This window comes from Euprymna scolopes, chromosome 2, assembly GCF_053919585.1.
Source record: "Euprymna scolopes isolate OS-2025 chromosome 2, ASM5391958v1, whole genome shotgun sequence".
Lineage (NCBI taxonomy): Eukaryota > Metazoa > Mollusca > Cephalopoda > Sepiida > Sepiolidae > Euprymna > Euprymna scolopes.
The window spans coordinates 182108190-182121938 of record NC_136483.1 but is presented as its reverse complement, the minus strand read 5'-3'; the positions used below and the strand labels follow the sequence as shown (position 1 = coordinate 182121938).

The following is a 13749-nucleotide window of genomic DNA, read 5'->3' as shown; positions in this document are numbered from 1 at the left end:
ATTCCAAATACAACTGTTTGCTTTTCCTCGTCGCCTCCCTTAAGACAATACGTAACCGAATTACAATTGTGATCAATTTGTCGCCTATCATATTTTTAACTTTTAATTGCTACGCTTATTACTGTATCATATAAGCAAACACACTTATATTTCTCTTTTTATAACCAGACACAGCACCACAACACTATTTTATTGTTTCACACACACACACACACATTATATATATATATATATATATATATATATATATATATATATATATATATATATACTAACCGGTTTTAATCCGGAAAAAATGCTGCTAAGGAGTAAAAATTGAAAAATTGGAACATGCGGGTCCTCGGATTTTTAACTGTTAGCTAACTGTTTCACGAATGCGCATGCGCGAATCGTTCTCACCACCGATTCCTTAAGAATAAGTAGGTTTTAAAACATTTTTTAAAGATCGTGTTAACCTGGCCTAATGGTTATCCTATGTGTCTCACTGTCTTTAGGTTTTGGTTTCGATCTCAACGCAAGTATTATTTTACTTACAAGAAGTGAACCGCTTAAAAGCTATTTCGATTTCTGTATGTATCAAAATATATTTATGCGTATTTTACGACCGGGCTACGCCGGCAACCAGCTAGTATATCTATAAAAGTAAGAATGTAAGTGCGTGTGAGGACGCTTCTCAATTTATATACTAAACGAATTTTTAATCGACATACTTGAACTTTTGTATATAGGGTATTCAGACATGTGACAAACTTTTTAATAAGTTTTCGGCCGGAAAAAAAGGCTGCTAAGAGTTCAAAAGTGAAAACATTGGTACTTGGAGGTCATCGTGTTTTTATCCGTTTGTCAACTGTTTCCCGAGGTTTGAAAACACTTTTAAAGATCTTGGCAAGCTGGTATAATGGTTACCGTACTTGATTCATTGCCCTAAGATTCTGATTTCGATCTCAGCCCGAGGATTTTTTTTTACTTACAAGAAGTGAACTGTTTAGCAAAACATAATACTCGCATACATAAGTCTCGATTTTTTTCTCCATTTTTTAAACTTATTTTTTTAAGGAATTATAGGTTAGGCTTAATACCGGGCAACGCCGAGTACATGTTCTAGCTAGATCATAAATTACAGTGATTTGCATAAATTTACTGTAGCATACTAATAAAAATATTTTCACGCAAAGCAATGACTTTGTAAGTATCATTCAAACTCAATTCGGTCAGAAACAAGAAACGGAATGGTGATTTAATAATGCTTAAAGTTAAGGCCACCCGAATTCTGCAGTTAAATATTTATTTACTGATTTTGTTTTTGACTCCGAAGTAATGAATTGAAGGTGTCAGGAGGCAGTTTGCATTCTTTCATCGAAAATTGAAGTTGTGTGAAATCGTGGAGGAAGTTCAAATATAAGGAGGCACATCATTCTCTTAATGAACAAGTTGTGTTTAAAACGAGTGCCGCGTTTGCTCGCAGTCAATCAATCAAGGACGTATCGACGATTCAGGAAAGTGTGAGCAATTGTTTCCACGCTATAAAATATATTTTAGCAGCTTATTACTCGGAATTAAAAGAAAGCGGATGTTCGCGAATAACCGAGTAGAAAATATTACTCCATGGAGAAATTTAAACAATAGATTATGTTTCAATTAAATGTTAATAAAACTTTAAGCGTGGAGATTCACTACAAGGATGAAACGTGGGACCCTAAGTGTAGTTTGCTTGCCAAGTATATTTGCATAACTTTACATACATCGATCCCTTCCGTTTTCCTGCTTTCCAGCTGACTACAATATGGTTGTCTTCAAGTCCAACGTAAACAAGTTCTAGATGAGCCGTTCCACTTAAGTGAACAAATTTACCGGATTCCCATTACTAACTATTACTATATTGTCCAGTTGACTACTGTACACTCTTAACCCTTATCCTCGAGTGGTCTATGGCCTTAATAAGTGGTTATGCCTATGTAAATATATATATATATATTCTTGCACTATTACTGAGCTCCCACGCAATCCTCCCATAACAGACACTAATATTTCGTCTTCAAGTTATTCTTCTTCCCATCCTCCATCTGATATAGTTACTAATCCAATACACCATTCGAGCAGCCCTTCCATTTACATGATTGATTGATTGATTGATTGATTTTACGGCATATCAACCTATGTGGTCATTTAATGCTGGAGTCCTTTTTTTTTTTTAACTTTTTTTATTGGGAGGGGGAGAATGACTTTTTCAGCCTTTCCTCCCTTTTTTTATAAAATTGAACTAAGAAATTAAATGTTGTATTTATACATGGATGTGTATACTTGGATGACTTTAAATTTCCTTAAATTTTCTTATATAAATTTACTTTCCTTAGGTATGCTAGAATATTTGCTGAGTTGACCTTTTCAAAAAGGTCTTCCATATTGCTTTCTGTATAATATAATTTTCTAGTTGGGGCAAGGTCATCACACCCAACTAGGATATGTTTTACTGTGAGTGTCTCCTGGCATGGGATGCACTCTGGCGCCGATTCTCCATTTAGTATATAAGAATGAGTAAAGTTGGTGTGTCCTATGCGCAGCCGAGTCAGTATCACATCTTCTCGGCGTGATCTCTTGATGTCCGGACATCGTTCCTTAAGTTCAGGTTTGATTGAGTATAATTTGTTGCCCTCTTGCTGACTCCACCACAGTTGCCATTTTTCCTGTATGTATGCTTTTATCTGGGGTCTAAGATCAGTATGTGGAATCTTAAAATTGTCAGTTGGAAGGTGAGAAGATCTTTTTGCAGCTGTATCTGCCCTGTCATTGCCTTTGATCCCCACATGGCTGGGGATCCAGACAAGAATAATGTTTTTAGTAGTTGAAAGGATATTGATTTTTTCTATTAATTTTGTTGTTAGTGGATTTTCTTGTTTTTGATTTTGTATAGATAATAGGACTGATAGAGAATCTGTGAGAATGATGAAGTTTTTGGTGGTTTCCTCTGAAATTATGTTGAGTGCTAGATCGATAGCTATAGTCTCTGCAGTGAATATAGATGCTTCATTTTGAAGATTTCTCTTCATTGTGGTTTTATGGTATGTTGCTGCACATCCAGTGTGATTGTTGCTTTTAGACCCGTCTGTGTAGATAAAGGTGTAGTCTGAATATTGTAATTTTAAATGTTGAAGTTCGTCGTGGTATTCAATAGGGTTTGTGGTAGATTTGGACTTTTTGTTTAGGTTGAGTTTCATTTCAACTTGTTTCATGGTCCATGGGGGTGTTTTAGGCAGTATGAAGTTGTGAATGCTGGAGATTGGAATTTTCGATTCTTCAATGCTTTCCTTCATTCGGAGCCCGAACGTTTTGATAGTTTTTCTTCTCATGTTAAAGAGTTCTTCATATTTAGGATAGAAGGTACATTGGTATGCAGGGTTGTTTGGGCAAGACTTCAGTTTCAGTAAATATTGAAGGGCTAACTTTTCTCGCCTTAGATCTAGTGGGGGTTCTTGTGCTTCCGTGTATAGACTGTTCACGGGGGAAGTTCTGTATGCTCCTAGGGCCAATCTTAGGCCAGTATGGTGAATAGGGTCTAGGCTTTTTATATATGATGTTCGGGTTGATCCATATATGAAACAACCGTAGTCTAGCTTTGAGCGGACTAGTGCTCTGTAAAGTTTAAGGAGTGTTTCCCTGTCTGCACCCCAATCGGTATGTGCTACCACTCTCAAAAGATTTACAGCTTTGTTACATTTTTTTTTCAGATAGTTTATGTGTGGGATGAATGTTAACTTTTTGTCAAATAAAATCCCTAAGAATTTGTACTGGTCAGTAACTGGTATGGGCATTCCTTCCATGGTTAGGACAGGATCATTATGCATGTTCTTTAGTTTGCAGAAATGCATGCATTTCGTTTTTCTTTTGGAGAATCTAAATCCATTCTCTTCCGTCCATCTCATTACTTTGTTTAAGCACAATTGAAGCTTCCTTTCTATTATAGATATATATCTAGATCTACAGCATATTAGGAAGTCATCCACATATAGGGAGCAATCTACCCCAGGGTTAAGGTTTTTTACAATGTTGTTAATTCGGATACTGAACAGGGTCACTGACAGTATACTCCCTTGAGGTACTCCATTCTCTTGTTCTTTCAAGTCCGAGAGAGCTGTGCCAACCTTTATTCTGAACCGTCTATTTTTAAAAAAAATTTCAATAAAAATTGGCATTCTGCCTTTTAGTCCAAGCGCCTTCAGATCCCTTGTAACACCGTACTTCCACACAGTATCGTAGGCTTTTTCCATGTCAAAAAACACTGCTGTTAAATGTTCTTTCCTTACAAAGGCTTCTCTGATGAAGGTTTCAAGTCTGACTATGTGGTCTATTGAACTTCGGTTTTTCCTGAATCCTGTTTGAAATTCTGTAATAAGATTCTCTGTTTCCAGGAACCAGATTAGTCTTTTGTTTATAATCCTTTCCATGGTCTTACAAATGCAGCTTGTTAGAGATATTGGCCTGAAATTCAATGGATCTGAGACGTTACTTGATTGGGATTGGATGTTTGAGTTTTCAGATTTGGGGATTGGTATTATTGTGGCCTCTTTCCAGGTCTCGGGTACGTTTCCACTGGACCATATAATATTGAAAATTTCAAGTAGGTATTTCATTGAGGTTTCTGGAAGTTTTTTGAGGATTTCATATGGAATTTCATCGGGCCCTGTAGCTGTGTCATGGGATTTGGTTAGCGATTCTTTTAATTCAGGCAAGGTAAGAGGTTGGTTGTATTTTTCAGTATTTTGTGATTTAAATAGAATTTTCTTTTTCTCTTCCTTTTCTCTAATCTTTTTGAATTTCTCTGTTTGTCTGTCACATGATGAAATTTTTGATAAATTATCTGCCAGGTTATTGAAAATGTCTTTTTGATCGGTGTATATTTTGTTGCCTTTAGAGATGTGGGATATTGGTGTACTACTACACTTTCCTTCTATTTTCCTCATCATGTTCCAAACTGTTTTCGCCTTGGTATTCACATTAATTTTGGATATATAATTTCTCCAGGTTGTTCTTTTGGATTCCTTTATGATTCGTCTGGCTTTTGCTCTGTTGTTTTTGAAGAAATCCAGATTTTCGCTTGTTGGATACTTTTCGAATTTTCTCAAGGCAGCTCGTCGAGCTCTGATGGCTTTTCTGCATTCTTTTGTGAACCAAGGTTTGTTGTGATTGTTGGTTTTGGTTGTTTTCGGTATGGTATTATTTGCTATGTTTGTCAGTGTTTTAATGAAGTAGTTCAAATGGTCATCTTCATCATTCTTTTCGATAATTAATTGGTTTTTGCACTGTTCCAATCCGCTTTATGTAGGTTCCATTTGGGTGTTTTTTGTTCAGTGCTAGTACTTAGACTTTCCAGGATGATTGGGAAATGATCACTCCCACAGGTGTCATTGTGTACTTTCCAGTCATAGTCCATATATATGGAAGGATCACATAAGGTAAGGTCAATGGCGGTGAAAGTACCTGTTGCTGGGTACATATAGGTGTAGTTTTGATTATTAAGGAGGCATAGATTATTTTTATTTATTATGTTTTCTATTTCTTTTCCTTTTTTATTTGTTTCTTTACTTCCCCATATTACATTGTGACTGTTGAGATCTCCTAGTAGAAAAAAGGGTTTAGGGAGTTGTTTTATTAATTGAGTTATCTCAGTTTCGTTGATTTTATCTTTTGGAGGGATGTATATTGAGCAAAGTGTTATAGTTCTATGTAGAGTCACTGAAACTGCAATTGCTTGCAAGTTTGTGTTTATATTTATTTGTCTTTGAGGGACTTCATTCTTCACAAGTATTGATGTGCCTCCAGAAGCTCTGTCCGTATCTTTATTTATGTAGTTGTAAGATGTGTAGTGTTTTATGTTGATGGTATTATTTTCTTTCAGAAAGGTCTCCTGTAGACAGACAAGTGCTGGGCTCATATTTGTTATTAATAATGTGAGTTCATTTTGGTTTGCTTTTATCCCTCTGATATTCCATTGTAATATTTTGTTCATCATTTAGAATTGTGTTCAACTTCCATCGTCTCCAATCCCTCAAATCTATTTTCTGTCGGAGTCCCTGTTCGAGATATAGATCGGGATCTTTCTTTTCCTGTTTTTGTTTGTTTTTTTTTTTGTCTGGGGGGATTTTTGATTCTTTTATGGCTTGTGATGTGTTTGATGGTTGTTCGGTTGTTTTTGTAGAAATGGTTTGTGGTTTTGTTTCTTTTTGTGGTTCAGTAGTGTCTTTACTTAATATTATCCTTGGATTGGTTGCAGACATTGCACTATTCATTTTCCTCATTTCTTCTAATAGTTCTTTCATTTCCTTTATTAGTTTGCTTAGGACATCAATTTTCTTGTCAGTTGTATCCGTTACATGTATATGACCATTTTGATTGTTGATTGGATTAGTTTTTTTTGTTGCATCTGCATATGTTTTAGTTTCGATGATTTTCCTGGCCTCTGGGTAGGATATATTCTTTATATGTTTTAGTTTGGTCACTTCTTTTTCTCTTTTCCATATTTCGCAATATCTAGAGCCAGCGCCATGGTTTCCCAGGCAGTTGGCACACTTGAAATCTTTTCTGCAGTCAATGTGTGGACCACTTTCTCCACATCTTCCACACATTGGTAATCGTGTGCACCGATCTTGATGGTGTCCAAACTTCTGGCACTTGAAGCATTGGAGGGGGTTTGGAATATAAATTTCTACATTTATTTTCATATATCCGACTTTCACTTCTTTGGGTATGGTGAGGGAATCGAAAGTTAGTATATATGTATTGGTATTGATTTTCTCACCGTTTTTTTTAATTTGAACTCTGCGAACATCTAACACATTCTGTTTCTGTAAGTTTGTCCGGATTTCCTCCAAGGGACAAAGTGCAAGTTCGTGGCTTTTCACTACTCCTTTGCAGGTATTTAGGGTTGGATGTCTGTAGCATTTGACTTTGATGTTTTCAAATAATTTTAGTTTCAATATTTCTTTAGTTTGTTCTTCGTTATGGGTTTCTATTAGTAGGCTGCCGTTAAATTGTTTTTTAATAGACTTTGGTTTTAGAGTTTTAAGATTTTTTTCAATTTTAAAAGGTGATAGTTTGCTCAAAGGAGTTTCCTCCATTGATTCTATTACTACGAATGTTGAGTTCCTTGGTTTTATCGTCTCTTCGTCAGAGCTACTGATGTCAGAGACATCAGAGTGGGTTCTCTTTGGGTGGTTGGGTGGTTTTTGGGAGGAATAAGCCATATATTTTGTTTTCTTTTTTCATCATCTTTGTTCCCCACCCACCTCGGAGTCCTATTTGGGAAGAGCCTGGGGGGAAACCCATTCGCCCAGCCTCTACAGGGATACAATGATGATATAACCGACTTTGGTGGTATCATAATGATTATCTGTTCTCTCTTGATATTGCTATGGGATCTGTAGCAATCCTGAGGGGTTTACAGCCTTGTCATCGATATTCACACCTAATCGATTGACCCTCAGCCACCGCTTTCCATCATATATTAGGGAGTAGGGTTATTTGTGGGAGAGGGGGGATGTGTTGTATTAGTAGTGGGTTTTTGGAATGGGCAATATATGGTGGGGCTTGGCGTGACTGGCCGATTGGTCGGATCGGGCCTCTCCGACCGCCCGTCTAATCGAAGTAAGGGCCAAAGTAATGTGTTGCGGTGCCTAAACTTCTATGTATCCTGGTTTAGGTTCGCTCAATCACCAGGATCACGTCCTAAGACTTTACGGGTAGCAACCCACGGCTAACTGGTTGCCCCATTGAGGGATTTTTACCCTCTGCAGGGGGGCAGTCGGTTTGTTCTCATGCCCTACCGACAGGGCAAAAAAATAAATAAATAAATAGATAATTTAATAGAATATATTTGTTTTCTTTTTTCTTTTTTGGTTGTTTCTTTTCCTTTTTAAAATCTGTTTCTATTTAACCCATAGTTGGGACCCTAACAGGTACTACCACTCCGGGTCAGGGTGGACCTGGGAGCAATGGCAATTAAGAGGTGGCTCCACACTCCCCAAGCCCGTAAGCTGGACCTCACCATCGGATTTAGTTTAAGGTCATATCAAGGACCGGGAGTAAGGTAGGAAAAATAAAATAAAAAGAGGGGGGGAATAGGCTGTTGTTTTTGTTTTTGGTTTTGCAGAACATAATTAAGTTTTACAAAAAAGTTCAGAAAACAAAAAAACGTCAATGTAGGTGCATTTCGTCTCAGGAAGCCACAGGGCAGCCTGATCTGGTAGCACCAGCCTTCCATTTACAATCATAAACTAGTAATAATGATGATGATAATAATAATAATCATAATATTCTGCAGTTAAATATTTATTTACTGATTTTGTTTTTGACTCCGAAGTAATGAATTGAAGGTGTCAGGAGGCAGTTTGCATTCTTTCATCGAAAATTGAAGTTGTGTGAAATCGTGGAGGAAGTTCAAATATAAGGAGGCACATCATTCTCTTAATGAACAAGTTGTGTTTAAAACGAGTGCCGCGTTTGCTCGCAGTCAATCAATCAAGGACGTATCGACGATTCAGGAAAGTGTAAGCAATTGTTTCCACGCTATAAAATATATTTTAGCAGCTTATTACTCGGAATTAAAAGAAAGCGGATGTTCGCGAATAACCGAGTAGAAAATATTACTTCATGTAGAAATTTAAACAATAGATTATGTATCAATTAAATGTTAATGAAACTTTAAGCGTGGAGATTCACTACAAGGATGAAACGTGGGACCCTAAGTGTAGTTTGCTTGCCAAGTATATTTGCATAACTTTACATACATCGATCCCTTCCGTTTTCCTGCTTTCCAGCTGACTACAATATGGTTGTCTTCAAGTCCAACGTAAACAAGTTCTAGATGAGCCGTTCCACTTAAGTGAACAAATTTACCGGATTCCCATTACTAACTATTACTATATTGTCCAGTTGACTACTGTACACTCTTAACCCTTATCCTCGAGTGGTCTATGGCCTTAATAAGTGGTTATGCCTATGTAAATATATATATATATTCTTGCACTATTACTGAGCTCCCACGCAATCCTCCCATAACAGTCACTAATATTTCGTCTTCAAGTTATTCTTCTTCCCATCCTCCATCTGATATAGTTACTAATCCAATACACCATTCGAGCAGCCCTTCTATTTACAATCATAAACTAGTAATAATGATAATAATAATAATAATCATAATATTAATGAGAATAATAATATTTCTCCTAACAGCCATCCTAACACTAACAACACTCATTATCCCCTCCAAAAATTACGAAGAACATCTTTGCGAATAGATGGCAACATAGGCCTAGTTGAAAAAAACAACACGCGAGTTCGATGCAAAATAACACCGTTGCACAGACAAAGAAATTTGCTCAGCAAATCGGTCACTGATGTTACCTAGCCAAGGTAGACGTAGGTACACAGGACATCTATTAGCTATAATTTATTTAGGTTTATGAAAATTGGAAACTTTCTTATTGATAGTAGTTTCAACAATATCCAAGGGGTAACCATTATTACAAATGGTCTTAGTGATAAATTTGAGTTCGTCATCCACATTAACTTCAGAACAAATCATCAAGGCCCTATGTGCTAAAGTTTTGATTAAATTATATTTTTGGTTTATAGGGCAAAGAGAGTCCCAACTCGTATAGAGACCCGTAAAAGTTGGTTTACGATAAACAGAAGTAAGAAAACACGAGGATTTTATTTTATTTTACTTTTCTTATCAATATCAAAATACTTAACTGCTTTTTCTCTATATTTTAAATATTTTCCAGATATATCTGCCTTACTTAAAAAAATGCTAGTTTTATTGTTGTTGTCTTTAAACCCCCACTCACTCTTTTTGCTGACGAGGAGACTTTGTTTTATGAAATCAAATCATAAAATTATTGTACAAGACGTTTCTGAAACGATCGTACAATTTATTGAATTTGCTTGTTCTTCCTTTTGAAACCGATTTTTAATTATGAATTATGAATAATATTGCTCAATATTTAAATAGCTCTAGGATATCTATGCCTACCGAGCTTATTATACATCTACATTACAACGAGCACTGTTTTCTTTTAATTGTATCAATACATTTACTAATACATTAAAATAAACTCCGCTGTTTAGACTGCTGTTCTACCCCCCTTTAATTATATATATATAATCCCTGTGATTACTTATTTATATACTATCATTCCATTTTTATACTTCCCCTTTCTTTTATATTTATTATTTTAACTTTTTTGTTAAATTTATCTTTCCTATTGATATATGCTTAATTATTTCTGTCTAGTTATATCGAAACCTTTCTTATTCTTGTATCTAATATATCTTAAGACAGATTTCTATTTCCAATTTGGGTTGAAAATGCAATCATCTCTAAATTCCAAGCGATTTAACCGAGAAAACAGATCATTGAATTATGTCCCTTTTACTGGACAGATTGACAAGTTATTTTGATTAATTATTTATCTCTTATAATACGAAATAATTTCCAATTGAACCCTTACGAACTCATATTTGAAAATATTGATTTATTTGATATACAATCATATTTAATACACGCACACCTATTTTATATATATATATATATATATATATATATATTATATATATATATTTACACTTTTGAAATATTAGTAAATTACAAAAAATTAACCTTATATGAAGAATAAGCAATACAAAAAATACACATATGACCGCACATAAAATATATAATGCGGTTTAAAAGTAATGATTAATTTTGTGTCCACAACCTAAAAAACTCACATTTATATAACCATACTAAACATATTATATAAAATAAATATTAATTGAATAAAGAAAAATTATAATATGAATAATTTCTTTGTGGACCAAAACCTTTTAAAAACCTTTTAAACCCACGGTTGTTTTTATGGTTGTTGTTGTTGTTGGTCAGCACCCCACCTCTTCATGTCAAGAACGGCTTTCGAAATAGACATCCCCAACTTCCGCATATTTATAAATGCTTTCAGAATAGACAATCCGAACATCCTCATATCAAGAACGGCTTTCGGAATAGACAACCCCAACCTTCCCATGTTAAGAAGGTCTTTCGAAATAGACAACCTCAACCGCCTCATGTTAAGAAAGGTTTTCAGAATAGGTGTCCCCAACCATCGAAAAGTACTTGTCTCTGCCAAAGTTAAAGAAAATTAAAGAAAATTGTGGAGGTGAAGCTGATGTAAAAATTTACCCCCCTTCCCCCCAAAAAAAAACAAAGAAAGTTATTGTCTTCTGTATAGATGGACGCTAATCGGTTAACATGTTTAATTTTATTTGCTTTTCCGGCACGATTGTAATCTATAGAGAGGGAGGACAATCGGTTAATGTGTTTACATTTGTTTTTTTTTTTTAGCGACGCCAATCAGTTAATCAGTATAATTTTGTGGCACGATTGTAATCTGTAGAGTGCTACGACAATCGGTTAATATGTTTAATTTTGTTGTTTTTTTTACAGCGACACCACTCACTCAATACGTTTAATTTCGTTTGTTTTGTAAATTTTGTTTTTTTCAGCACGATTGCAATCTGTAGAGGGTGACGACAATGAGGTAATATGTTTAATTTTATTGTTTGTTTTAGCGACGCCAGTCGGTTAATATGTTTAATTTAATTTTTTTTCAGCACGATTTTAATATGTAGAGAGCGACGACAATTGGTTAAAATGTTTATTTTAGTTAGACGCCATATTGTGTAATTTCTGGAGCATTCGTTTATTTATTGTAGAAGTGAATTTCGGAATATGCGAATAGTACGTATCAGCCAATCGAAATGAGTGGAATTTGAGAAAGGAGAAATTATTTTTGAGTCGGAAAATGGAAAAATTATATTATGTGTATGTAGGTAATAATCAGTTACGATGAGTGCAATATAAGTATCGTAGGAAAATGTAGCATTGGTCCCAGTGTCAACTGGTAGCAGTGAGAGGACTAAATATTTATAAGGAAAAATAGGGGCTCCTTCCTCTATAGATGTTTCGTTTTTTGTAGATGTTTTGTAGTATTTTATAATAACGACTTAATGTGTCTAAAATTGTGTTCGAAACGTACATAAGATAATAGCCTAGACGTAAGTAATATGTGACATCTGTTATTACAAACCTATGATATATTGGTCCAGAGAGGAAATTTTTGCAATCACAATGTTATATAGGATATAAGGTTCTTGATATAGTTTAAGGTATTTATTTGCTTCTCCACGAAAACAAATTTGACACAAGGTCGTTATTTAATGTGGGTGAAAAACAACCCCCCCCAAAAGGTAGAAATCTCGCGGTGTCCAATTAAATAGCAATTGTCTGTTATGAAGGGTTTCCCCCATATTGACCAAACCGTATTACTTAAGTACCGTGAAGCATCAGGACAGATACACTTTCATCTCAGTCCAGAAAGTCGGGAGTTCAGATACGTATCTGTAATCTGATTGGTCCCACAACCTTTCTACTTCTTTACAACTTCCCTCTCACAGACCTTATGTTTTAAGTCTCATTCTTTTAATAGATTCCATCTTCTTCACAATTGTCTCATCTAATCTGTGCGTTCTTTCTTCCAGCTCTGTTGACTGTTTTAGAACCTCATTTTAATACAGCTTCTTATTCAGGGTTGTGGAACTCTTTCCCTGCTCACTGTTTCCCTTCTACTTACAGCCTTTATCCTTTCATCTCCTGTTTTTGCGATAGTCATCTTTTGTTCTTGTTAGCTTCTTACATCAAGTTGTTGGGAAATGTCAGAATGTGCAAGATTTACAGTTGTGTTTTCTGTTCGCAAATTACAAAGCGAATCGCACAAAATTCACGTGATATTCCGGTTCCTAACCAGACTGAAAATGTTTGGTATCATCATCGTATTGTAATTACTTCCTGTGTGGCACAAATGACTGGAAATGCTAAGTTCCGGAAAGCTATGTAGAGTGTATCATTCAACTAAAAGGTCAAACATTGACACGCGCCTTTTTTCATTAAAGGTCAAATGTTAGACTGATTATTTTAAAGAAATCACGAAAATATTTTTGTCGCAAAAAACAAAAAAAAAAAAAAAAAAACAGCGATGGGGCTATGTTTACTTCGTTCTTATTTTCCACATAATATTTGCATAAACATTTCCAAACCAGAATATTCGCACAGAGATATTCAGTTTAACTGTCAAGCGCTTTTACCTTTTGAAAACGTATACGTAAGATAAATTCAATGGATAAAATTCACGCAGAATATACAAGTGTAATATAATAGAAATAAAAGACGCAGAAAACCAAGAGAAATATTAATCAATAGACATTCCGTCTAATAATTTTAAGGCTTTATCAATATAAATACTATAAGTGGAAGCATGATGATACGACGAAAGCGAAGCAGTAATGTCGGTTTCCATATAAAGCGGAAAACCAATATTACAAGCGAAATGATTGAGAGTAATAGAGCAACGAACCACACGAGTTGGAATATTGAAAAGAAATAACACGATTCGTACTATAAAATCTCTATAATATATAAATATATATATATATATATATATATATATATATATATATATATATAAATAATCCGAATTCCTATTTATATATATATACTAGCAGGTTAGCCCAGCTTTCCTCGGGACTTATATAACCACATGTTTAGACCCAAAATTGGCAGAGGAGTTTGATAAATCCTGCAATGGGCAACTCTTTCAACTTCGAACACCTCGCAGCCAAATTTTCGCCCCAAAACTTATAAAAAACTTGATGCATATCTGA

At 35.0% G+C, this 13749-nt stretch overlaps 1 protein-coding gene across 1 annotated transcript in view; it reads right to left on the bottom strand.

The window, feature by feature from the left end:
- The window catches only part of LOC145241167 (neuronal acetylcholine receptor subunit alpha-10-like), a 388541-nt gene that overhangs the window by 284168 nt on the left and 90624 nt on the right, over positions 1–13749 (bottom strand). The gene's annotated exons all lie outside the window — the stretch shown is intronic.